This window comes from Gavia stellata, chromosome 15, assembly GCF_030936135.1.
Source record: "Gavia stellata isolate bGavSte3 chromosome 15, bGavSte3.hap2, whole genome shotgun sequence".
Classification (NCBI taxonomy): domain Eukaryota; kingdom Metazoa; phylum Chordata; class Aves; order Gaviiformes; family Gaviidae; genus Gavia; species Gavia stellata.
This window is the reverse complement of record NC_082608.1, coordinates 2,302,098-2,329,941: the sequence shown is the minus strand read 5'-3', so window position 1 is coordinate 2,329,941 and position 27,844 is coordinate 2,302,098. Positions and strand designations below refer to the sequence as shown.

The 27,844-nt window shown below is 42.9% G+C and overlaps 1 protein-coding gene across 1 annotated transcript in view; it reads left to right on the top strand.

Moving 5' to 3' along the window:
• GLG1 (golgi glycoprotein 1) overlaps positions 1-27,844 on the top strand; it is an 87,339-nt gene that overhangs the window by 6,172 nt on the left and 53,323 nt on the right. The window lies entirely within an intron of this gene.

The following is a 27,844-nucleotide window of genomic DNA, read 5'->3' as shown; positions in this document are numbered from 1 at the left end:
CTTCTGAGGCTTGGCTTCTTAACTGAGATTAGCCACATTTTTGTTCCGAAGTCCTTGTTTTCGCTTGTGTTCAGATAGTGTAAGCCCAATTTCCTCCTGGCTTTTGTAGCTAAGTCTTAAAGTAAAATTCTAAATATGCTTTAAAAGTCTGATTGTGTTTGGGTTACTTTGGCATCAGCCTTTGGCTTCATCTCAGGATGCAGCAATACTTAAAAGTATCCTTTTCATCTTACTAAAGCCATGTGTGAGCTGACGAGAGGCTAAGGCGGTCTCCTGCTAGGTCCTGAACTTACTTTCTTGTGAACACAGCATTAAGCACAGGTTCTTAGTTCTCCATATCCTTAGGGATCTTAACAGCCGCTACACTTCTGCTTATCTGAGAGAGTTATTTTTGTGGGTTTTTTGGGGGGTGGGTGGGTGGTTTTTTTTTGGTTTTGTGCTGTTCTTGGCAGGCTGATACTTGTGGTAGCTGGTTATGCATCAGCTTGGCTTAATAAAAGGGATTATTTTACAAATCTGCTTTCTCTAGTGAGCTGGCACTGCTGGCCTGCTGCAGCTCCGAATGCCGAGGAGAAAAAGGACGGAAATACAAGGGGAGAAGTAAAGTTTGATGCAGGCTGCGCCATCTGAGCTTGGCTCAGGATGAACTGTGAAAGCTGTGTTATGCAGAGGTCTGGTTATGGGGGGGTGACTTACTGAGCCAAATAGCCGAATATACTGAAAAGCAAAGACTGGGTCAGTTGTGACAGTAGCCGGGTACAGCTAGATTGTGTTTTCCCCACTTGCATCCTCTCCTCCCTCATACTGGAAGAAAGGGGAGATCTTTGGCTCTGGTTCTGCTTTGGGTTGTCACGGTTGGAACAGAATGATTTGAGGAAAGATTATTCTAGGCAAATTATGTGCTGTCTTTATTTTCTATTATAGAGATAATGTCTAGATGTTCTCTATAGTGTAGCCTTCCTGCATGCGAGCACCAATTTCTTGGTGGACTCTGCTTGTTTTGGTCTTCAGAAAAATGCACGCTTTTGAAAAAGCTTTGCAGTTATTCTTCCTAATAATAACCCCCAAAGAACTGGATGAATAAAAGGTCTAGGTAATTGCCTTTTTATTTGAAATCTTGCCTCAAAATAGTTTTTTTGATCTTCTGACTAATGTAGTTTTAAGGTCTGTGGAGTTGGTTGCTATGGCACTAAAAAATTTCAGTTCTGTTAGCTGATTTGTTTTTGTCATCATGGGATACTTTCATTTTCTGGATGTTCAGTTTATCGGTATCCATAGCAGTATGTTAGGTGAAGAGCAGAGATCCTCCCTTCCCCAGGTACCAGCTTGTAGCATAATTGCAACCCCTCTTCGAGGCAGTAGCTGAAAACCCATACTGCTCTACTCCTGAGCAGGGTGGGATTCATAAAAGCTGTGTCCTGGCACGCTGGTGTCTGAACATCTGCAGCTCTGAGCTGAGGGATTTCCTTCAGTAGTTAGAGAGGTGTCTGTTTTCTCCATGCTGGCTTTTTGGGGGTGTAGTGCCTGAGTGTATTTTATTTTTTTCCTTTGGATAAACGTATCTTGTAGCTCTTAGAGCTTTGTGAGTGTAGATTTTGTACATTTGCATTAGAGTGCATTACTTAGTTGTTACGACTAAAGTTTTGCCTTAACTCAAACTCTACATTTGATGTCTTTATTATTGTCAGTGCTGTGGCTTAAGACTAATGGTGCACATCTAATATCTCTTTTGCCAGGTAACAACATAGGGGCAAATGAACATAAACATTCCTGTCCTGCATGATTAATTTGCTGCATTTGTTGATATTTGCACCTTTGCCTGAAACAATGCAAAAGAACTGCCGAGGTGACAAAAAGGTGGTATTTAATATAAGAAGTATTCATGGTTTCTCTAAATGCCTGAAGTATTTAACTCTTTTGCAGTTAGTGGGAGAACTGTGTGCTCTTCTGTGAAAAACTTCTTGTAGTTTCCTTATTTGATTGTCAGGAGTTTTGAGTCTCTTCTAGAGAATGCAGCAGGTTATGTTGTTATAATTAAGTACTTATAAGTAACCGGGTGGGTTAAGAACAAATAGCTATTCCAGCCCTGCTATGCAGAATCATTCAGGCAAATGTACTGTCTTTTGTTTAAAAAATAATGCCTAGCTTAATCTGGTGGCAAGTTTGCTGTCTAGATCTCTTGAATCTTAATAGGAGGCTCACCAGCCTTCATCATGCTCAGTAGTTTGCTAATTATGACTTTCTTTTCTAGAGTGTCCTGTTAGTGCAGCATAAAATAGTTTCCACCAAGTGAACTGCAAAACAAACTCAGCAGAGCATGCATTCTTTTAAGTGTTGAAGTAATTGCCCTACAAAAAGTTTTGACAGAATTAAAAAAAATCTAAAACCCCCAAAACCCAAAACACCTGCTTGGCTTGTAGACTTTCTGTAAGAGGCCAGGCTTGATTTGAGCTGAGTCAACTTTTGTTACACTGTTCTCAGCTGAGTTGAAATAAGATCTGGAAGAAGCTTACAGTAAGCTCTTTCATTATCGAATTGATTTTTTTTTTGTTTTTGCTTATGTCAGTGTCTGTGTGGCCTATCTACATGTGTCATAAAATTAGAAAAAATAACCACCTTCAAGTAAAATCACTGCAACACCACAGTTGCCGTCACTTACGATATGAATTGTTCACGAGACTGTGATTCTTCAACCATGTTCGTGGTGATTTAAACAAATCGCTATTAATGTGATCCTCTTATTGTTGAATTCAGACAGGCTAGTCAAAATCTGGTCTCCATTGACACAAGGTCCTGAGTAAATGCAGGTGGAGAGAACTGTTGACCGTGAGTCTTATTTGTCAATCACTTTATATTGCTATTCACATATGACATCGTGTTGACCCTGCTGCTGTTTTGATCGTTACTTTTGAACTGATGCTGCGAGCGCTGTATTTTTGGTGCTTCAATATCTGAGACACGCGAGGGGTGAGATGCTGGGTCTCTCACCGTGACACAGCTATTCAAATTCACGATGATATCTATCTTATCTTACTGAAGTTGGACGAGTCGACTCTGTGTAAGCAACAAGTGTGCTGATGCAGTCTGTCTTGCTGTCAGTCTTCAGACCAAAGGTTCAGTCTGCTTTTCAGCAGTGTACATGCGTTGCAGGTGGCGTCATTAAAGAAGTGTGGAAAAGTCTGCGTGTTATAGTTGGCAACTGGAACTGTTTCTTAATGAGTAGTGTAGAACAACATACAGGAGAATCTTTTTAGTCAGCATGGAACTGGAGAAACCCAGTGTGCTTGCTGTAAAGTGTGGTTTGAATGGGAGATTTCTTACGGCAACCTTAATGATCCATTTTTTTCTGCTTAAAACAGTGAGATGAAGTTTCTGCAACTCCTGCTGAATCCCTGCCTGAAATGCAGACATACCAGGTCAATGCTTACTGGAAGGGAGTACAGGTTAGAAAATACTTAACAGCGGTCGCTGCTGGAAAACACGGAGCTGTTTGAGTCACTATCTGCAGCAGAAGTCAAAGGTCTTGTGAATGTAGTAACATCACTCACTTATTTAACTGAAGGCTTCTGGGCAGTGATCAGCAGCCATCTTCACTTATTTTGTTTCTGATGAGTTGTATGAAGCAACGTTATATTTTAAAGCCGAAAAAGAAAAAGCTGAAGCGCTAGTTCATGGTGTAAGTCTTTCCTGCTTTTTTATTAAACTGAGTACTGGAATGGGACTCCGTGGCGAATGCTTATCCCGTCTCTAGGAATCCCAGTGGTAACAGATAACAGCATCATCTGGGAAGGTGTGGTACTAGGGAACATACTTTTCCCTCAACTGAATCACAGCTCCAGAGGTGTATGCTCATTCTAATGCTATTGTTAATAGCCTTAATGAGAAGTATATGTGCAAATGAGGAGGAACTTCTTTACTTTGAGGGTGGCAGAGCACTGGAACAGGCTGCCCAGAGAGGTTGTGGAGTCTCCTTCTCTGGAGATATTTAAAACTCACCTGGATGCATTCCTGTACAACCTGCTCTGGGTGAACCTGCTCTGGTGGGGCGGTTGGACTCCAGAGGTCCCTTCCAACCTCTATCATTCCGTGATTCTGTGAAAATAGTAGTTGTAGGAGGGATGTGATTCTGCACTTTCCTCACAGAGCACAAACAAAGCCTTGCTGTGTTTCATATTCTTGCTTCATGACCCATTACCTGTGCTTTAGCGGGCACTGAACATGGTGAACCATCACTGATAATACTCTCATCTCTGACTGCACACATGGCAGCAGTGTATAGGGCAAACTTCCCCAGGATAAGGCAGTGTGGCTTCAGCTTGTCCACATCAAACCCCTTTCAAATGCTCTGAGGCTACGTTGGCTTCCTTTCTATGAGCAGCTCACTGGTAAGGCCTACACGAATGGGAAAAGCCTACAACAAGCCACAAACTACAGGGTTTTCTGTTTCCCTCCCCTCCTCCAGGCATTTTTGAGCCCTTCCAGCCTCCTGTTGTATAAAAGCGTAGCCTAAACTTGTTCTGTTAGGGAAAGTGCTGATGGAATTTAAATTCTTCTCTTTGTATGTCAGCTCTTCCCAAAGTAATTTCCCCAAATACTTTCCTCCCTTGAGACATTCCAGTGAAATCCATCATGAATTTGTGATGCCCTCAGAGATTATTGTCTTCTAATGTTTATTTTACTCACTAGGGTTCACAGTATCTTAAACTTTGAATACTTGCAAAAGGCATTTTCGGAAAACTTTCTAAGAATACTGGAGAGCTTAGGTAGGCTGTGTGGTGTTGGGATACAGTTGTGAGGAGCATTGAACCTGGATTTCTCTGTTGTGTATTGAAAAGAGAAGGTGAGAACCAGTGCTCCAGTCCCTGTACCTGCTGGTGGTTGGCCCACCACAGCTGTATTATCCAGTGTGTTGTCTGAAGTGGCTTCAGGCAAATGGAAATAGGCAAAAACCTTCCTGTGGCTTAGAATTGTACATGATGAATAACTTTAAATAACATGGCAGCATGTTGTTGCCATCTTAAAGTGATCTTTGGTCTGTTGGGAGATGGAGTTTGATCTCTGTCTGTAATCACTTCTACATTACGTAGTAGGACCACTAATTTGGAATTGGGACTCTGTTTTAGAGATAAAAGTTTTGGCTTGGGGGGGGGAGGGGGAAGCCCCTCTGTGAACCTAATATTGAGCCATTCAATCAACATGGTAAAAAAGGAAGATGTTAAGAGCAAGGTAGCAGAGTAGCTTATGGCCTGTTAGATATTAAAATGTTTGAGAACCTCTGTATATCGTAAACTTTATTGCGTCAAGTTTAAGGCAGAGTATTATTTCTTATGCCGTGATTGTTCTGATCTTAAATTGGGCCAGAAGAGTCTTTCCCAACTGAACTTTTGTTCTCAGGAACCATTTAAAATAAACTTAGGGAGGCTGGTTGATACTACAGTCACTACCTTGGGAAGCATGTTGCTGAAAGTACTTCTGAACAACCATTTGGGGGTTTGGCATGGTTTTCTGTAAGTTATTTGTATGTTTTCGTAGTATTAAAACCCATAAAATAAAGTGAATCAAGAGGTTGTCTTTGAAAGGTATATAAAATAATGCCTCAGAGCTGTCAAAACATTGCACATGAGTAAAATTTGAGCAGTGCAAGTACAGTGCTGTTTGCTTCCATATTTACAGAGCTCATTGTTTTGGTTTGCCCTCTATAAGAAGTTCATCAATTTGGGTCCTATCCCTTGGTAGCACTATTTTGGGTATTTTTTGCTATGCGATCAAACATGAATCCAGGACTTCAGCAGTGAGGTTCCTTCTGTGTACGCTGGTGAATCTGAAACCATATGGACAGATGAGACACATGGGTTGTCAGTAGATCAGCATTTTTATAGGAAGAGATTGGGGAAGATGGAGAATTGAACAGCACAGCCACTTGCCCAGTCATGAAGCCACCTGGAAACAAAGGGAAGGATGATGATGTCAGAGTTATTCTCCTCTCTGCTTCTAGAAGCTGATGTGCAGAAGCTGAGAGGATCCAGTCCAGGCAGTGCTCTTTGCCACTGTTTTCCAGCTGGGACTCTTACTTCACATGGAATACTAGAGCAGTAGGCTTCTGTTGAGCATCTGGGCGTGTGGCCATCATTAATAGTCAAGGTGGACACTCTTCTTGTTTGGTGGTTGTTGGGTTTTTTAACATGGATTTTTTCATATCCCTTATTCAAATGTCAAACCAAAGCTATGCTAGCCAAATAATCTCAATTAAGTCTTTCCAGGGCAAGGTACAGGAACTATTGTTCTAGCTTGCTTTGTGTGGGAAAGTACTTACTTTCCTAGAAACAGACTGTAATATTCCATGATACTGATAAAATCACAGAATTGGTCTGATGACAGTGAATACAGTAACTGGAAAGAATGATTGATTTCATAGGGAAGCAAATAAGAGGTTTCCTTTAGAATCTCTTCTTGGATTGCATGGCATGTTCCTGGGATTTTGACCATGGAATTACTTATCTTGAAGTTCCAATGTTCTTGGTTGGATGCGGTAACAGTAGAAAGATGCTGCCTTTCCCTGGAAGAGGTACACGATCAGGTGAATCTTCCAGAATGACAGTGACTTGGAAAGGACAGAAATCCTTTCTATCCTGGTGTTCCAGGTAGTGGTAGTTGTTAGCGGCCACCTTAGTAAAGCACATCTTGCATCTTGCTCTGAGGACTGCTACAGCCCTGGTGTAAGGGGGAGAAGAACTTCTTCCACATCAATTACCATTCCTGTAGAGTTACCCCCGTGGATATGCTCTTAATTTGCAGCCTTGTCTGGTTTTTGCCTTACTGGGTTGCTCACACTTGTGCTTTTCCGGGTCTGGCTGTCCAAGCTGAAAAAGGCACTGTAAATCTGACAGGTATCTGAGGTTGGTGACATTTTGGGCTGGACCTGCATGAGAACCTGTGTTACGGTCCTGCGTCACTTTGGGAGCTGCTGGTTAAAATAACTCTGCTTTGGTTTCCTCAGCTACAGTACTTGGCAACAGTAGAATAGTATACAGACTGAAAGCGTGGGCAAAACAGCGAGTCTGTCTCGGTGTCGTGAACAGAGATGAGGTGTTTTCTTCTGCTTTTCAGTATTATGAGTTCCGTAACAGTTGAGCTTTGCTTGTATAATCTTCGAAATGAGTAGCATCTCTTAATGGTGAGCAAACTGCTTATTTTTTTAAATTAGTCTCTCAGCTGAAAGAGACATAGCTATGTTTGTTCTTCCTTACCAAGAAAAAGACAGGCAAGACTTGCTGTATCAAAATATAACAGGGCACTGGGTATAGATCTGAGTTACTTGGTGTGTCACATCCTTTCTTGCTGGCTGTTGCTAGCTCTAATCCATGGATTGTGCTTTGTGAAAATCATGGAAGAGTTTCATTTGTCTGTGGCATCTCAGAGTCTTAAGAACATTGTGTGGGATAGAAGTGTTGCTTCGTCCTTTTTCTGGAGCAGATCTGCAACTTGTTTTAGTCCAAAAGGAATTCTAGGACTACAAGAATAGCGATATGCTATTTCTGTACCAAAATGCCTGAGGCTGTTGTCAAAGAGAAGTGTGGTCTGGAGTAGGATATTGCTGCCCCGAAGAGCTTATTTGTTCTTAGATTTGATATTCACGTGCCTGCCAAATACTTGGGATTTGATTGCCCTAGGCATTCATCCCTCAGGAAAACTGGAACTTCTTTTAATGCAACAGAGACCCTGGGAGCAGCTGCGGAGGAGGGAAGGGGCATAGGTCGCTTGTCCTCAAATTCTGTAGACTATGTGTCTTGCTAAGTTTCTTGCACATGATTATGAAGTAGCATGTAATCTGCAACAAGCTGTGGATCTGCTTGAGAGTGTAAGAGCCTGCGATGGGTGTGATGAATACCGCTCGAGGTTTTGGGAATATTGCAGAGTTCCGTCTTACCCTTGGCTGTAAGACTGTGGGCACAGTTGGGTAGTTTTATCAATGAAACTCGCCGCTCGCTGCTAGGAAGAAAGTGCTCATTGAGGAAAACAAAAGTTATCAAAATAGCCCTTGCTCCCTGGAGAGATGCCGGCGGAGTGGAGAGGGAGGCCTGTTGGTCACGCTTGCATTTGATTAACATAATACGAAACAGTTTAGGATGAAGGGAGCAGGGGGACTGCACCTCTAGCCCCTTGGGCTTGCTTTGTGATCGGAGCTTAGTTGCTTGGGTAGGGTGTGTGGGATCTAAATATAAAATTAAGCTTAATAGCTTTAAATCTTGGCATGTGTCAGGCTTGTCCAAGCTTAGCTGAATTGAGTACAGAACTAAAATGATGCATATCTCTTAGATGGATGTGTCGTAGTTGACTACTTGTTACCTATGTGATCGGGGCCTAATTTTTTTAATAAGGTGTTTGAATTTTTACAAAATGTCCTAGTGAACCTAAGCTGAAATCTTCTCTCTGAAATGTTTAACAAATTGTAAATAATCTGTTGTTGGTTTTGGTTTTTTGTTTTAAAAAAGACTCCCCATTTGGCTTGATTTAGACTATTTGACCATTTACTTTGTGTTGAGGTACCCATGTCCCAAATGGTGATTTTAGCAGGTCTTTCAGACAGTTTATGCTGTAAATTTTTGGCAATGCTATAACAGATAAGAGAGGCAGTGGCTCTGTCTGTCTGTGTGAAGGGGCATGTTAGCCCATCTGAGTGAATAGCGAGGTCTACAGCAGGTGGGGAATATATACTAGGGGTATGTCAACAGGTACAGCTGAATCGCTGCGTGCGGATTCGGGATTTCCCGTTTCCCATAAGGGGAAACAGCTTTAGCTTGGACTTCTTTATTAAGTCTCTTTCTTCTGTTTATGGAGTAAGCTGGCCTGTCTGGTCACTCATTCAGAAATGTTCCAACCTAACAGTTTCTGGACGAGGCGGTCAGCTCTTTTCCCAGGAGTGAATTCTCTGGATAAAATGGTGCGTGCTCACTTTAAAGTACTAGATGCAACTCTTGCACCCTAAGATCTTACTGCAGTTGACTTGCCTCGTTTGCTTCCAAGGTGTTTGGCTACAGAGCTTTTCTCTGTTTTAATGCTCGTTTTTGAAGAAGGGATCGTCTCAGGGATGTATTTGGCTGGTTTGGGGCAGGAGAGGATAGCATGTGTTTCAACTGATAGAAAATTTAGTTTGTCCTCTTTAACACTGCACACCGTGACGTTCAATAATGACAGTAATAGTATGGGCTAATTATACGTACATCTTTGCTTTCCCCTGACACACGATAAAACAAAATGCTTGGTTCAGAGAGGAAAGATGATTTAAAAGTTCTAAGGAACCTTTCCTGGAAGTTTTTTGTGCTTTTACAGATGCCTTGTTTGTAGGGTCAGCATTCCCTGGAGGTTTGCATGCCTCCGCCAAGCCTTGCTATCTAGCTTTTGTCCCAGTTTTTATGCTGTCTTTGCGATGCGTTAAAACCTCAGCTGAGTACTTCAAGAGAGAGCATTCTCTGGAAAGCCATGTCTCGCTTTATTCTGTCATGCTTTGTGATACTCCTGGAAGAGTGGTTTTGGGAGGGGCTGAAGTGTGATGGCTTGCTGGCTAGGTGAGGCTGCTTCAGGTGCTCAGCGCTCTGGTTAAGAGTCTCGGAGCTGATGGGCTAGAGAAAGATGCTCTAAAGGAGCGTGTTAGCATGAGCATCCATACACAGGGAGGTAAAACTGAGGCATGATCTTACGATTATGCACTGCATATTATTAACATAAATCACGGTGATGGGTAATAGTTGGAGGTCTAGGCAGTTGATGAAGCGAGCACTGATTTGAGTCACAGAAGCAAATTAAATTTGGGAGTACTGAGTTTCTAACTGTTGTCTGCTTCGCTGCTGAAGGCTGCTGCTCCTGTGGCTAGAACAGCTGAAGAAAACACACGGCACTTGTTCAGGGAACATAGGCGCTGTTTTTGGTGTGTTTGGCTATGAGTGGCGGTGCTTAGGTGTAGCTTCATGTGTTTCAGTGCTTCAGATACGCTCATCCTTGGAGAGACTTGGACAGTGTCAGCTCATCCAGGTTAAAACCTTGGTGGCTGAAGTTGCAAGTCAAGACCTTTTGGAGGAGCTTGATACTAAAGTGAGGAGGAGAAAATATTTCGGTTCCATGTAATAGAAATAGGGCAAAGACATGATGAAGCCTTGATGGGAAAAGATGTCTATATTGTGGGAAACTGGGCTTAAGGGGGTTAAAATTTTGCACCTGTGGCATGTGGCTGCATAAATGAATTCAGATTAGATATCTGGGGAGACTAATGAAAGCATGTTTTAATGAACTCTGGCTAATTACTCTATTAAGTTCTTGATCAATACCCAGGAGACCTCAAACTGCTTGCAGATTGTTTCTTAAAAAACCCTACTATATATATAGATATATCTATCTTAAATCTTCTGCATATAATCAAAACAACTGGAGGTACTTGGTTTGTAGAGTTCTGGTTCACCAGGGCTTTATATATTTGTAGGCTGTCTGTAAATTAAAATTGAAGAATTAAGCACTTCGGGAGGTATTAATTGTGAATTTTTGATGGGAAATGTAGGTGAATAAATGGCCTTGAGAGAGCATGAGTTTTTGGACTAATCTTTGCTATAAGTGTATTGGAATATGTGGGACGATTAGTTGGGTTGCTTTAATGTGGTCTGTTTTTTGCTTTAGGGTTGGAACCCGTTTCACATGCTTGGTGTAGACCAGACAAGGCAGATGTATGTGGTTTTCTAAAAGAGGGAAGTGTTCTTGTAAATACTTTCTGGCATATGTATGTTCTTAAAGTGACCTATATAAGGACCACCTCTTATGTTATGTCAGAAACTTGGTTTTCTCCAGAATATTGTGTATGAATTTCAGTGAACTCAGCATTAATATTAAATAAGAATGTCTGGCAGGCAGCCAGCCTTACCCTTAAGGGATAAAGTACTGTCTTTAAATTGCTTCATATTAAGGAAGTTGGAATATGTTTAGTCTTTTCTGATTGAGCTAATTAGCAAAACTCTATTGCGTGTTCATAGTTAATACATCACTGTGTGTGTGCAAATGGATAATGAATGCATAACCGGGTTTAGGAAAGGTAACTCTTCAGCAAACAGCCTGCAACACCATCTCCTTGAGTTTTGTTTCATGAATTCCTTGCAGTATTCAGGGAGAAATGCCAAGTCTGTCAGACAGATGGCTTTTATTCTTGTGTATATTCAACCCGCTGCAGCTTCTGGTCTCCGTTGGTAGCAGCACTGATTGTATCAATGGAAAAGTATCTGTGCAGCCTGCTTTGACTTGCATAGTGAGGAAATGACTATGCACCAGAAGGCTTTAGGCAGCCTGTCAGATGCCGTCTTCCTACATTTCGGTGGCAAAGGGGTATGAGAAGAAGCATGTGCCTTGTAAAAAGGAAGGTAGGAGCCTAGTGGTCTCATTAAGGGAATCCCAAGTAGAGCATTCTCTGTATAAATGAACATTAGGTGGTGCTAACTTAAAAACACCCACAAACCCCAAGTTGTAGGTCTTGCTGAAGTTTATAAACCCTCACTGACTTCCACTGAAATGATTTAGTGGTTAATGGGCCGACCGAACCGATCCTTTGCCCCGGAGCTTTTCAGAATTGAAACTGGCAGGCAGTTTGAGGAGCCAGTTCCTGAGGTATGAGCAGTCCGCTTAAAAGCTTTTTTTATTAGACCCCAAAAATTTGTTAACTTGGTAGAAGCCTTGAGAGGGGTGTTGTCACTCGCAGCCAGAGAAACCAGAGCCCAGCTGGGTCTTGAGCTTTGTAAGAGAGAAGTCCCTGGAGCAGGCAGTTAGCAACAGGGTTAAGAGGTAACGTGGAGATCATGGGACCTTCTGCTCTTCCCCCTCTTACAGATAAACCAAACACACCCTCTTCATAAATTTGAGATCCTCCATCCTGTGCTGTCTGAAAGCAGCAGTTGTGTAATGTTGTGTCAGCATACCGTTTCCTTCAAGTTTTCAGAAAGATCACAAGATTGAAAAATAGCCAATAAACTTTGTTCTCCATATGCCTTCAGAAATGAGTGAGAAAGTTTGAATTTTATGCTTTAGCATAATTGTAGAGTTCACATTCTGTGTTCTCTTATGTTCCATTTAATGTTGTTGATTTTGTGCCTAACTCTTGTCTGCTTTGTTTCACTGTTGATATAGCTCTTGTTTAAAAAAGGAAAAAAATCCCTGTTATGTTATCAAGAGATTGTTCAAGCACGACTAGAGATAAAATTAACTAGCAAGTTGGTGCTGTGTGCTCCTAGGAGTGGCTTCAGATGATGGCTCACATTCCCGTACTAAAAATGACCTTAGGCAGTGATAGAAAAAGACAGGGGTGGGCAAGGGATATCAACTGGAGTGAAACTTCTTGTCCAGTGGTGGATATAAAAGGACAAGATCTAACCTTAACAGTGGCTCAGTGGAAGATGGCTTTTTTTATATGCAGAAGTCTAACAAATTATTATTTGACAATTACCGCTCTTCAGTGCTTTCCATGCTCATACAAGGCATAGCCGATCTGGCTCGTGACCGTTACAGAGCCTTTATTGAACAGCTTCATAAATGACTGTTACCACAGTGATTCTTTCCTGCAATCTTGTAGTTAGTCGCCGGCAAGAAGGTGCGGCTCAAATATGGACAGGGTTTCTAACCGCTGGGCTCACTGATGATTTTTTTTAATATCCTTTTCACCTAGGTTCTCCTGGCTGTGCTAAAGGAAAAAAAAAGCTGCGGTACAGCTGTGGATCATATCAAAGACTTCAAATATACTGGCAAATCTTTTGAGAATAGGCAAACATGTTCTGTAGTTTTGCTGCAGTGAGTTCCTAGTGCAGATCCTATGTACCGGCTGAAGGATTTTCTCCCCGTGTAATTTGGTGTCTGCTTGGATTTCCAACGGCACAGCTGTGCAGTTGACAAACCATGTGTCTGGTTGATGTCATCCTAAGAAACATGGAGAAAAGGCCACAGCCATTCAGACTTCCTAAGAGCAAAAGTGGTGAGGTAACACAGTAATAGTACTGCGTTTTCATCCTTTACTGCTTAATTTTCTGTAGTTCCCTGGCTGCTAATATAATTGAATTTTAAGTTTTCCTCAACCTCTCAGGTACTTGAAACAAATGCAGGTTTTTTTAATGGGTCAGCTACTGGCAATTGTATTCACTGATACAAGTGTTATTAAAGAGGCAACACAGCTGGTGGTCCATAGCTTGGCATATTGATGGTTGTGTTCAAAAATCTGCTTAATTCTGTGTTAAAATCAGATGTCTGGATGTGTTGCTGTATGCAGACTCCTTTGCAGGCTTTCTGCAAGTAGTTCAAAAGCTGTTGCTTCTTAAAAATCAAAGAGAACCTTGCAGCCAGCTGAGCTGATATAAAATCCTTTTCTTGATCTCACAGAAGCTTTACATTCTCCTGCAAAGGATATCCTGGACCACATCTTTGGAGCTTTAGTTTATTCAACTAGAATGTGTTTTGCTTTCTTTTCTGTCGCTGGTTTACGAGGAGCCTCCTGTGCCACAGCTTGTTGCTGTGTGCTTAGTTACCCCGCTTGAGTTGCTCGCAGGACTGAGCTGTGAACCGAATTACCGATTGAGCCGGCGGTTGCGGGGTGGACCCAAACCTTTGATCAACCATTAACCTGAGCAGCGCAGCTCTGCGAACAGTTGCATTTGCGATGGTGTTCAGGGTGCCAGCGCGAACGAGGAGCTGGAGGTTGATGGGGGGTGTGTAAAGAGTGGAGCAGGGTGGATCCTTAAGCCCGTTTGAACTGCCACGCTTCAGCTTGTTGAGTCTCCGGAGTGGCAGGCAAGATCTAGCAAGTCCCACAGGCAGGATGGTAAACGTGGTCGAGGAGCTGGGCAAGGCTTCTTAAACAAGTCTGTCTCACTTAAGAGCGCCTGTTAAGCTTCATCTTCATCTTTCACGCTTTAACATCTGGAAGTCTTAAATCAAGTCCGTTGCCTATGACTTTGCAATAACAACAGAAAATTGAAAATACAATGTAGTGTTAAACTGAGGTATAGCCTTGTAATAGTATCGCTCTCTGAGTGGTTACTGTCTCATAACTTCAAATGATCAGTCTTAGAGGTTCTGGAGAAAACGCAATGAATTCTCAAAAGTTGAGGTGCCTGTGAGTCTCATGTATGAGAAACAGCAGCAATAATTCAGTTTTATTAGACGTGGCAACATAAGACCCCTAAAACTGAGCTGAAGGGGCATTTGATTTAAGTATAATACTATAAGTAGTCATGTATAAAAAGGTTCAAAGAGAAAGGATGCTACAGAGTGCATTTCCAGGTAGTTAAAATGTCCATAACACCTTCTCTCCTCACTGCCTCGTCTCTTAATGCTGCCATTGCCAGTGTATGTGACCAGCGAGCAGAACTGGGTGAACATTCAGACCTGAGAGCTGCACAAATTCAACCAGTCGCTCAGCTTTCTCTCTGGCGGAGTTTACCTATGTTTTTCTTTCAGACTTAATTCTGTATAATTTTGTACTGTGGTAAAAGGAGACTTTCTGGTTAGGCTCATTTGCCATTATTTTCTCTAGCGTTGCTCAGACTTGCTTATTTGTTTTGCAAGTCTCAAAAGATGTCTGATCCTAAACCAGTTTTAGTGATCCGAGATAGACATGTATTGAAATGGATGCTCTCGGTCAACAAAAGGAGCACCTTGATTTACAGTGAACTTCTGGGTGGCTCACAGACAGATGGAAGTGTGCTTAAAAGGGATATAGACTTTATGGAAATGCGTCCTTGTCCTTTCTAGTCAATACAGAAAGGTTGTCTGGTGCAATTTTCTGGTGACCTGTTTCTAATTAACATGCAAATTCACTGCTTGGTGCTGGAGATCAGGATTGCAAATGCTACCTGCTAATCTGTGTTAGGCTGGGAATTCCCCGGCATCCCTTAACGCTCCAGCACTGTCTACCTCCAGCACTGTCTACCTCGTCTTTGCTGCTGCCTGCGGAGTGGTTCCCTCTGGAGGAAAAGAGCTACCGCAGCCTGCCATCAAACGGCTCCTTCGTTTCACTTTAAAGAGAAGAGGTTTTAATTTTGTGAGGTTGGTGCTTGTTGCCCCTTATAGGGAGTCATTTGAGCGCGTTTACAGCCCGGTTCACCAAAACTGGCTGTCGTGAAAATGGGCAAGATGAGCGACTCCAAATACTTCCCTAGAGGAATCACAGTGTTCCGTGAAGTAACTTGTTCTTCGGACTATTGCTACACGTGCCAGCTAAATGAAGAAATTAGCATATTTATTAATGCTTGTCATCACTTAAAATTCAGTTTTTCATTAAATGCTGCTGTACAATTTATATTTAGAAAGCAACTCCGATCTAACAGGTAGAGATGATTAATTTAGTAAAGGTCTGGTCAAAAAGTGAGGTTGGTACCTTTGTCCTTGAGGCATCTGCTTATTTTGATGTCACAAAACATCTTATCTTTCCTCTTCAGCGTTTTTGTGCCAACATTCCCTATTTATCAATGATTGTAACAGCTGATTTAGTAACATATTTTGCCACAAGCTGTATAAGGTACAGTAAAACCCCGCTTGATTTTTTTGGATCGCAGCTTGTTTCTAGTGCTGCCAATTAAGAGAAAGATCTTTTGTGCAAACTGAGCTAATTTGAAATGGAAAAAATGAAGCAAATAAGTACTCAAAAGCCCTTTTCTTCTCCAAAATGCAGCTAAGACTTAAGCTTTGTAAGAGAATTATGTTGCAACATTGAACTGTCAACAAAATCGGGTCTATTTTAAAGTGGAGGAAAAATTACTCTGAGTTGTGTAAGTCAGCTCCAAGAGTTAATAACCAAATGGTTTGGTTGCAGACGGAGTCAGCTCTCTGCTCGCTTGGTTTCCTGAAGCACATTGCCACCCTGTCTCCTGCAAGCTGGCTCCAGCAAAGACGGTGGGAGCACATGTGGTCAGTCCTAAACTGCTCCGTCCTAAACGGCACTAAACTGCATCAGCAAAGGGGGCTGGAAGTGAATCTGCCTGAAATTTTGTGCTGACTAGGTTGGAGCAGTGTAGTAGCAAAATTAGTTTTGTGAAAAAACTGTAGCTCAAATTAGCATGGAGGCTGTTACTGAGCCTAATTTAAAAGGAAAGACTTCTGAAAAGCCAGCAAGAATGACTTCTAAATTCAGGGGTGTTCTTGCATAGGCTGTACTTCTTTTTCTTTTTTTTTTCCCCAGAAGATACTGTAAATCTGCCTTACAAGAATTAAAGCATTTCAGCAAACGGCCTATTGGCACCTTACATTACGGTGCTGCTGTGTAAAGCCTGGACGCCGTGCACCTTTCCTGGCTCTCCTGTCTTTACAAAGTAAAGCCTCACTCTGCTAATCCTGCTTCCACTGAAACTTTAAATAGAAGATGAGGAAGAAGGATCAAGTCTTCAGTTCGAATAATTGATGGATTAACTCTGATTTGCTTATCTCGAAGGGCAGTAAGAACTGGCTTCTAGCGGTGAGCCCCACCTGTGTTAGTAAGATCTCGCTTGTTCTGACAAGGTTTCCCACTGCACAGCAGAGTCATTGGAGGAGGCAGTCTTCCAGAAATGTGTGGGAAAATACCTGGGTGTTTTAGAGGGTGTTTTACTGCAAAAAGTCGGCAAACTTGGTGCCAAGTCTGTGCCATTGTCTGCTCTGGCTTTGAAGCGATGTGTAGGGAAATGTGCTATTCCAGATGTTCGGTACTTCCATGCAGAATCTCTTCCTCCAATTCTGAAGTCGAACTGAGCACTTGCGATAACTTGCTGAGCTGAAAATAGCAGGGTTTAGTGTTTGTCCCCTTAGACCGGACAAATCGTGTTGCACCCACCTCTCCCTTCCCTAAAAGCAAACCACAATTAGTCTCGGTTTGCAGAAGCGATTTTTATTTATGTAGCCGCAGAGCTCTCATCCGCCTACTGCCGTTGGTGCCGTGTTCAGCGGGTTATCCTCGTTTAGCTCTGCTTAGGAATGGGGAGGCTGGAATCAGTTAAGGACAGTTCACTAGAAAGCATGAAAGAAGAATATATGCTTTAATAATATGTTTTCTTCCCAGTTTTGCAAGAACAAGTGGAACAACTCAGTTTTCTGAAGCCCGTTGTCATCTTGTGCAGTAACAATTGGTTACTTGAGGACATCAGATCGTCATCACTGATATGGGGTAGCATCGCTTGTACTCTGAGAAGCAGCTTTGCAAGTTCAAATGGGCAGAAGCTTTATATGGCTTCAATTACCTGTAAATGTGGGAAACTATGGTGCTAGCACTTGTGGTAACAAGCCTGGGAGCTTAGTCAGAGCGAAACAGCCTTTCTCGCAGTGGTTTGAGTTGGGTTGAGTGTACGGGCTCCCTTGCGGTTGTTGCACATCTCTAACAGCTTGGTGGTTGCCTGCAGAATGCTAGGTTTGCAAGTCTTGGCCTCCAAAATGTAATCACAAATACAACTGATAAGGAACGATTAGCTTTTTTTGCCTGTGCTTTTTTGAGAAACGTAGTCCATCTAGCACAGGAAGGTGTGTGCAGTATGGTGAAGACTTTAGAATGAGTCTTGAGATTTCCTGATATTATCTATAATTCACTCTTATTTTCTCATCCAATTTGCCTGAAGAATTGGCAGCTGCCCTGGCACAGTGGGGAATTTTTTTCTTTATAAAAATTACTCTTTCGAAAGTCAACCAAGCCGTTCTGTCAGCCTGCAAGTGTAACTTCCTCGCAGGTTTGTGCCCTTCTTTGGTTTCTTACGGTAAGAGATGCTCTCAGGACTTCAGACTGATAATCTCGCTGGTCCTGTACAGAAGAGAATAGAGAAGAGAAGAGATTTTTCGCTAGCTTCTGGCCTGCTCTCAGGTTGAGCTGGGCCTGGGGATTGGTTTTGAGGGAACAGGTCCATGATAGCTCAGGTTGACTTAAGTTAATCTTGCACTTATGCAGTGTCATCCCGCCCCCCAGCAGCACTGACCCTTGAGGCTGTTGGGAGAGGCTTCAGCTCAATGGAAAGCAAAAAACTAGTAGAAAACTCCTTGCAGAAGTTCTTAAGGAGAAGCAGGGAAGGTAGTTTGGGTTTGTTTTGTGGTTTGGTTTTTTTTTCCTGCATGATTAACTGATGCATGTTCTAATTCACCAGCTGTTCATCTGCTCCCTGAGTTGTGGTAGACTTCACCTGAATGACTTTGCTTAAGTACACCTAAGAAGTACCAAAAAACTTCTGCTTTGTAATACAGATGCATGCAAAGCTTTTTATCACTGAGAAGGGTTAATGGACGCTTAATCGTATCGCCCCTCTTTGCATCGTGGTAGTGATCCTTCTGTCATTCTCTGCTAAATGCAGGTGATGGAGATGGTGCTTCAGCAGCTTGAGGGGTGTGAAGACAATAGGTTTGTCTAAGTGGGGATTCTTTGCAGTACAGTTACACCGCTGTAGTTCTGTGTAATACTTCATGAGTGTTTTATTTTGGAGTTAGTTATTTTAGCTCGTCCTTTTTCCAAGACAAACCCTAAACCAGGAGATGTTTTCTTGTGCGGAAACAGGTTAAAATTAAAGTTACTCCACAGTATCTTGTCTTCTTGACCTCGGTGTTAAGGCTGGTTTGGTAATTTGCTAGATTATCCATTATAAAAATATCCTTGTTAATCTGGTTGCCTCAGGTAATCTGGTAGATGCTATGTTAGAGCTAGAAATGTAAACCTGAATTTACTAACTTCAATTTTGTGGGTTTCAGGAAGCCTGAAAATGTTGCTTCTGGAATGCCTGTCCTGTGATTAAATGAAAATTGTCTGAATGTGGCAGTTCTTAATTTGCTCTAAGCCTTTTCTGTCCTTGCTTCTTGCTTTCAAGGGCAGTGAGGATGGAGGTAATATATTGCTCTGCCCTCTAGGTTGTTTGGGCCAAGAGCAGTGAACCATTTGTGTTGGTGCCAAGCCTGGCACTCGCCATGAGCTGCATGCTTTCAAAATGCTCATTTTCAGTGTATAGTTTGCTAAGGTTTAATTTTCACTGGGGGGAAAAAAAAGGGAAAAAAAAAAAAAAAGCAGTGCCTCATAAGAGGTAGGATGAGTTGCTACTGTGCCAGGTATTTGCCTACACCTACCAGGGATGCTCCTACCTCTCAGAGCATTCCTTGGAAATATCTGACTTGTTTCTGGAGATCTGTTGCATCTAATACCTCTGATATTCTGGGTTTTATTTTTCATTAAAAATTGTTGTGGGACAATTATATCTCCAGCCTCATCTCTACTCTGTGTTGTATGGTAATCCTAAAATGCACAGGTAAATTATCTAGTAACCTGATGGGTAAATTTTTAAGTTTTCTTTTCCTTTTGTATAGAGATTGACAAGTTTTTTCACCCAGCAGAGTTAATCCTCACCCTGAGCAAGAGCTCTTAAAGGCTAGTCAAAGACAACCCAGGAGACTGAAATAGGTGGTTTTGGTTGCAATGTTGACCTATGCTTAAAGCATTCAGATCTCACCTTGTTGTTGCAAAAGTTGCACTACCCCAGCATTTTTTTTTCTTATCATTCAGATAGAAATCTGCATGGAAGGGATTTAAACGCTCGCGCTGGGGGGAAAACTGCTTATCTGAGGGTACTGCTGTCAGCTTTTCCCCTGAATGTCCCCAGAAGTATGCCGCTGCCTTTTTGTGGATGTGCAAACCATATCGTATACCTGTGCCGCTTGGATAAGAACAGATCAAGTCCTTGAAATTTCAAGTGTTATCTGCTGTCTGCTGGGGAAAATATCTTTATTCTACTTAGGGATCGGGACAAAACCATCTCCCCGTGTTCCCAGGTTCTGCAGCGAGGACTGGCTGGGCTTTGCCATCAGCATACTGGAAATAATCCTGAAAACTAGGTATTATCTGTTGTGCATTTCCATGCTTGCAGACACCAGAGCTTTATAACTACATGTTTATTTCTTCAGCCACAACTGGATTTCAGATGGTGGGAAAACTTCGCTTTAGTGTGTAGCTTCCAATAGGTTAATAATGCATAACTATATACAGACCACCACCATTGACCAGAGACTAGAATAAAGTATTTCCTATCGAGTGGCAATTGTTACCTGCTAAATACTTAAACTCCGAAGTTCTCTTATAGATATAATCGAACATTGAAGTTATAGCAAGAAGAAGGTGAAGTGCTGCCCGTATGTGCCTGTGGCCCTTCCAGCCTGCCCTGGCTGGTGCGGGTGGCTGGCTTTTAGGTCTGTATTCCTGAGCCTTGTAATTGATTTTGCTGTTTGTCAGAAATAATCAGGAGGAAGAATAACCAGCTGTTTCTAGAGCAGTGGAATTGTTGATTAAATTCCCGTGTTTTGACAGGTGAAAATTGTTCAGCAGTGATACTGGCGGTGGTACCGTGCGGAGTGGTGCGCTGTGTGTTGGTGCAGAGCTGTCTGCAGCGGCGGTGTAGTGTGGCTTATTGCTTTTCTCCCCTCTCCCTCCCTCCCCCGTTATTTTCTCTCGGTGGCTATTAGCAGAGAAGCTGTAGGTGTGCTCAGTCTTTTTAATTGCAGCTTGTCTTTATTCATAGCTTTTTAAGTAGGAGTTATGGAAACAGTAATTGGAAGGATTTGCGGGCAGGTGTCTAGCTCTCCGGCATGCCAGTAAGACGTCTTTCTACTAACGTTGCTTTCCAGAAAGCTCTTCAAGCTCACTTTAAAAAAAAAAAAAAAGACATGTTTGACACTGGATTTTAAAAGTTGCTCATCTGTGCAAAACTGGTCGGCTATAATTTCTTCGTTTGGCTTAAGGGGAACTGTTACTGATCTGGCTGCTTGCCGTGATACCATTTTAAATCCTCTGAATTACCATTACAGTCAGAATTTTCAAGCAAAATGCTTGGCTTAACGGCTCTATCTAGCTATTGAGCTGAGCAGTTCAAGCTGAAAAAGCCTAGTGCTTTTTGGAAAGGAGCTCTCAATAATACAAAATCCATGAAAAGCCAAGCTTCTATGGCAGAGAAGACCAGTACCTGTGGAAAAGCGTGCTGCACCTCAGTGCCCCGGGCTTCTCCCGGGAACAAGGTTAAATTAAACCCCTATCTAACCTCTTGAGGAAGTGCAGAGCTTAAATAAGGTGATATATGTACAGTTTTCTTTGTTTTAATCCTTTAAGCAATGTGGTGAAGGAAGGTACTTGGTTTGGTCCTGGAACAGGGCTTTTATTTGCATGTTCTGAAGGCAAGCAGAATTTTTATTCGGTGGTTTGTTACTAATCCCATGGAAACCTTGCCTTAGCAGTGACTGTAAAGACTTATTCATGTTGATTTTTCTGTGGAACAGAATCCCAGTGATTTTCTCCAGAGTTAAAATAAACATTAGAGTTTGCTTTTCTTCCAGTTATATAAAGAAAACATTATGATTCATCCAGGTGAAAAGTTCTGCGGCTGTGTACAATACCACGCTGGTCCTGTGCTTTTGAAGAAATTATGCCCAAGCAAAAGAGTTAAAAAAAAAAAAAGCATTTAAATTAGTTTGTGTTTTATATCTAGTCTCTTAGAATGACTTGTGGCTTGCATCTGCCTTTCCCCTGTATTCTGTACGCAGATTCCTAAATAGCCCGAGCGCGCTGTGCTATGAATCAGGCCTGCCAGTGGGTTGATGACTCATTTCCTTATTGGTGCAGATGTGTATAGTAAGTGTTTCTGTGTTTTCATATGAAATGCAGCTCCCCTGGGAGAAATGAACAGACAGCTATCACTTTCATTCGGTGTGCGCAAAAACTTGGTGCTGAAAAAAAGCTCAAATGGCTTTTCTCGCTGAAGACCGCATGGTTAGCTCGTAGCAAAGGGTAAGTCTTAGAAACTGCTCTCTGATGCTGCCTTAGGGTTTGTTGATTTATTTTTTTATCTTGCTTTTTTATCAAGCTTAAACAAGCTGCCATTTATACCGGCACAATTCCTTAGCTAAATGCTCTAAGCATTTATTTAATCAAATATGTCATGCTTTTCAATAGGACTTCTTTTGAATGGCGTGCTCTACCTTTTGGCCAAGCAGGAATGAAGCACTACTATATTTTTCGCATCAGTAAAGACATTAACACTGTAGGTTTGCTGAAAATCTGTTTCATACACTTGCACATATAAAAATCCAGCTGTGTGTTGCTGAAGTATAGTAGAGATGAGGTAGTAAAGTAAAATAAAGTCTGTTAGCCATGCTGCATTGCATGAGTCTCCATGAAGAAACATGGCATTTCTGATTTTGATGCTGGTGCTGAGGTCTGCGACTGAGCGCTGCACCTAGCAGCTCTGGCGTGAGTCACTGTGCCCGGCTGCCTTTACTTGCCAAGACATTTATAACTTGGTTTAACGCTGTGATGTATAATCTGTCTGAATGCAGAACGCCTAACGATGTTGTGAATCAGCTGATTTCATCTTGTCTTTCTGGTCTTTTCCTTTTTCTTGTCGTGGCTCTTACGAAAGGAGAACCAGACGCTAGGGAAATCGATTTACCACAATTTGTGTGGCTCCCAGGCAGATTGATTTAAATAAGCAAGAAGCTTAGATTTGAATAATTTCAGTCTTGCTTGAACACTCTAGTAATTTTTCTAGAGCTTTCTAGTCTGGGAATATTATTTTGCAGATAATTTTAGCTTTTATTGCTAAGCTTGGTATATTTTCTGACTAAATTGATATGATCTGTAATTATTTAAATGCTTGCATCTTAATGTTTCTATCTTTTTTTAATAATGTTTAAAAATGGCAATACATTATCTACTGAATTACTTTACCATGCATCAAGCTGCTTTTGGATAGAAATGGAAACTTCATTAAAATGCAGAAGATGAGTATTGTTAAAGTAGAACTGAAGTACTCAACTTAAATACTGGATCAGAACAGTTGTTTTACATGGAAAAATTGTTAATACATCAGTCTAGTCATTTCCTGGTCATTTTGACCTTTGAGATTTGAGAATAAGTGGGGTTTTTTTCTTTCTAATGATTAGGAAAAAATTACTCTTTCTTTTCAGTTCCCGTTCAGTGCCTCAGCTTCAAGGTATTGAAGTGAATGCAGCTGTAATTGAGAACCTATTTTGTCCATGTGTGCGGAAAAAGCTCGTTTGTCAGAAGTTGGTGATGAGTTCCCGGAGGCGGAAAGGAAAGGTTTGCTGCGGCAGTGTGTTAGCAGGTTCCTGAGCTGTGTACCGATGGCTTCAAGAGCAGAAGCACCCACCTATCATCTATCAGACGGATTCGATGGTTGTTTCGGTTCTCCAGTGTGCGAGGAGAGAGGACTTGACTTCTGGCTGCTTGTACTCTCTTGAATTTCTTCAGTTTCTTGGTCGGAGGCTGGTGGTGGGTACCTCTTCGTGACTAAGGCTTCGGTTGGCTTATCCTGACCGGTGTTTGGGAAGCACAGCTCACTGCCTTCTGCAGTGCAGGGTAACGTAGGGAACAGGGGTTATTTTGGACGTGCATCTCATGGGCAGCTCTTCCCGTATGGGACGGACTCGAAATGGAAGCAGGGCACCGTGCTGTTTCTAGGACTCCCTAAAAATAGGCTACAGAGTTTATCCCGCTGAGTTCAGCAGGTGATGGTGAGAGTCCAGCAAAACAGATCCCGTGGGGGAAACTCATACAGGGCTGGAGAAGCCTCTGGCCTGCCGAGGCAGTGTCCTAATTCTCTGTCACGGAGTGATGCTGCTTGCAAGCTGCAGCTGTGGGCTGTGCTGGAGACCTTAATATGCTTTAACACTTTGTGCTTATTTGCACATATTCCCACTGCGTACAAAGGCAGTGCTGTTCCTTAAGTGAATTTATAATAGCCTCTCTTGGTGACTTTTGCCTCTCTAGTGTAACAGGATGTGCTATTTTGAATAGCCAGAAAGTTTTCAACAGAGAAGTTTCTTTGGGATAATTGGAGAATGTATAACGTAGCAAGTCCAGCTTTTTTTGACATAGGCTGATCTCTTAACGTATTTTAAAACCCAGACGTCTGGCCCTTGCAAGTGGTGCCAAGTCAAGAGCTTGTGTGCAGCATGGCTCTTCTCAGCTCCCATGTTATGTTTGATATAACGAACTTATGTTGGAACGTGTCTTAACAGGGTATTAATTGCTGTCACCCTAGCATGGGGGAGCCTCAGGTCGCCGTCGGGTTTTCCCGGCGGCTGTGCAGTACCTACAGCTTTTTCAGTGAGCTTGTGAGTGTTGTAATGAGGGAGGAGAGGATGGACGCAGCTGAGGAGAGGCTGGTGGCTGGGCATGGTCGTTGAGCGTTTGTCGTAGTGTTTTTTCATTTTTTGGATAGTACTGTGATAAAATTGACACCTACAGGGGCTGACAAAGGCAAAGCGTGGTTAACGCTGAAGCGTGAGAAGAACTGAAATGGTTTATTTTAACAGCAGGGAGTTGCCTGGTTCAGGGCTCTCGTTCTTCACCTGCCTCTTACTGCGGGGAAGAAGCAAGTGATGTGTTGGGGCCCCGTGGATCTTCTGAAGAAAATTCCAGTGTTTTATTTCAAATCCTGCTGTTAGAAGTGGCTGAACGCTGCCTGTGCTAAGGTTGCTCTTGCTTTTCAGGGAGACTTCCCCATCGCGCTTCATCTCGCGGGAAGGCAGCTGGACTGACAGCCGGGGTCCAGGAGGCTTTGTGCATTCAGGGAATCCCCTGCAGGGTAGAAGCACCGCAAAACTGGCAAGCGGGGTCCCTTGGTACATCCTGCCCCCCGCCTTTGGCACTGCAAGGTGACAAAACAGATGCTGACTATTGCATGGGAAGCTAAAATAGTCCTTTTCTTGTAACAGCGAGGGACTAGTGCTGGGTCTTGTGCAAGAACTTTTGCAGGCCTGTTTATCCGTGTGTAACGTCCAGCACTGTTCGGAAGTACTGATGTTAAATGTAGTTGTGCCTCCATTGCTCTGATCTGAAATACTGACAGCTGTGAGAGGTAACTCCAGGTTTATTTTGTCTCTATCCTTAAAAAGTTGGGGCAGTTGGGGGGGAAGAGTAGGGCTCTCACCACTGTCGTGAAGGAAGGAGGGAAGACTTCAAAATGAAATTGTTGTTCTTGTGGTTTGTGGTTAAGGCTGAAATGGCTTCTTTGAGGTATTTGATTTTTATTGCCTCTAAATAGAATAGCCGGCAGGAGTTAAAAATAGCTGAGTCTGCTTCCCACCTGTTTGGATGCTCGTCTTATTTTGCTTCAGAGGTGGAATGTGTGAATGTAAATCATCTGGATGAAAGCAGTGCTGCTTGTGCCCTGAACGATGGGCATGAGATGCTTATTGAGCCTTGGTGAGGATAGGTGCCCTGATTGATGTGACACGTGTGCCTTGTTGAAAGAGCGGGAGGAAAATGCTCCTGGGGAGGGATCTTTGGGAGCACTGTATGGCTTTCAGTGTGGAAAATTGGAGTCATGAGCCCACGCGTTGGCTAACAAAGACAAATATGAATATTGGCTGGTTGAGTGTTTAGAGCATTGTTCTCTGTTCATGCTGAATGAAGCAAGAGCCCTTGGTGGGGGAGCCTGGTAATGATTAGAGATACTATTGGCACATGAGCAATGGTAGTGTAATGAAGCCGCCTGCAAGTGGGGAATGTCGGAGCTTGATTGCTTTGCTTTGCAGCATAACACTTCATTAAGTTGTGGGAGTGGGGAGATGAGTAAGCAGTGTTCGCTCTGAAACCTGCGCTTGAGTGCTGCGCTTTCCGTGTGCCTTGGGACACAGAGCTTTTGGTATGAACTCTTTTTGTAGCTTCTGTACAAAGCTAATTTAGAAAGGATTTCTCTAGTTCCGGGCCATGTGCATCCAAAACTTTATTCTCTGAGGAGCAAAGCATGGTTAGGATAACGTGCTCCTCTTGGGAGACGGGCTCTGCCACACCAAGTACAGCAACCTTTTATTTTGTGTAAAACTGAATTTTGTTTGTGAACTCTTCATGGCTTTTTGGAAGTTTTCTGTAAAGTTAAGCTCAACCTAGGGTACTATAGAGTACGCACAGTCAAAAGGTGTGAAGTCTCTGTATTGAGAATAAGTGATGAAATTTGACTTACTAAGAGATGGTGGACATATTTGATAAAAGCTTTGTCATTAGCTGTTGCACTGGAATTACTTGTTGGGACCTCTGTTCCTTTCTTCACTCATTTCTCTGCATCCCCCAGCAGATGCTGTGCAGTACTGCCGAAACCCATGCTGTCCATTTTGCCACTCTGCTGGAATACTCTTCAGTTATTCTGGGATGTTTCTGGTGGGGGTTAAGGGCAGAGAGTCATCCAGGGAGGTAGTTTCAGAGGTAGGTCGTCTCAGCGTGGCTTAAATAGATGTATGGGCTGGCTGATGCTGCAGGTGGAGATGCCACTGTGATTTCCCAGTGTCCTGACTGGTGCAGGTGGGACTCTTCCGTAAGTGCGTTCACACTAGCCTGGCAGAAAACTCTAAAATGGTGAACAGCTTTTCTGTTAATTTGCTGAGTTTTGGACTCTGCCGTGAGATGGAGCCAGCGGCCGGGATGCGGAAGGCAGCGGACTCCCCGCCACCTCGATCGGTGGGGTATCAGGTCGGTTAAGCAGTCTGCTGTGGTTTCACCCGGCTCTTTCTAACAGCTCTGCTTTCCTCCTCCCTTGTGACACTACCAGCATCCTTACATGCCTTTCAGTCTCTTAAGTCTTTTGCCAGCGTTGTGAGAGTGCTTTCCAGGAGCAAATGCTGAAACAACCTGGCTGGATCTGCAGCTCGGTGTCGGTGCTATGCTTAGTAGCTTAGTGGAGGAGTGTTATGGGAAACATTCTATCTGGTAGCAGTGCTGCCAAACTTCTGTAGCAAACACGTAATTTCAGGGTCTGTCTTGCTCCACAATGCATCGGGACTGGCTGGAAAGCCTCCAACAAGAGGAAGAGAGGGGACTAAGGGAAGAACAAATAAACATCTGGGATGAGTTTGCTTTGATCGTGCTGAGTGTTAGAACGTGCTCTGATGCGTGGATCAGCGTTGAAATGAGAAAGGTCCCTGCTAAGAGGGCTTAAGGGCTTGAGAGTCCCCCATACAGGGAGGCAGAAGCGGCAGGGACAGGAATAGCTTGTGCAAGTGGGCTGTTTTGCACAGAGCGTGGCACTTCCAGCACAGAGCAGCTGTGCCGCCCCACGTCTCCAAGCACCCGCCTTGCAGCTTTGCACAGGAACAGCCAGCTGGGAGAAAGTGATCTGCTGGTAAGAAATAACCAGCAAAGATCTTTGGCTTGTTAGGTGAATGGAATGGGTGTGTTTCCTTTAATTGCACTATGATCTGTGGTCACTTTCAATGCATCAGAATTAAAACTTGAGCGTTTTCTGTCGCTTTACTGCCTCTATTTGTTGCTTTACTGCCTATGGTATTTGCACAGGGAGGGATCTCTGCCGTGGAGGAAGGGCATGCAGCCTGCTGAAGACTTTGCTTAGTGTCAAGTAAATGTGAAACAAGCAAAAAATGGCAATTACTAAAATTCTATTGACTTCTTAACAAAGCTACATAGGAAAAGATAAGACTCATTGAACTTCCTTGGTGTTTGAAGCAGGTACTGAACACTGGATCCTCAAAGTACAAGTGGACAAGGCCCACTTCATCCTTGGCTCCTTTTTCCCTGGCTGCTGGGCCAGAAGGACACACAGACGTTGCGCTGGGGTTTTTTGATCTTGCTTTGTGCTGTCTTTTCTGAATGAGCATGCTTGTCTTCGTGGTGTCATACCCATGGAGGATATAAAATGTCAGCATAGGTGGAAAAGTTTGTGTAATCTAGAATTTGATTAAAACAGTGAAAAACAGTTGCAGAATTTGGTTTGGGGTGATTTGCTACTTGTGCTTTGTGTGTGCAGGGTGGCTAAAAAATTGCTGCTGGTCCTGATAAATTGACTTTTGTACGCAAAGTTCTGTGTATGTTTGGAGGCGG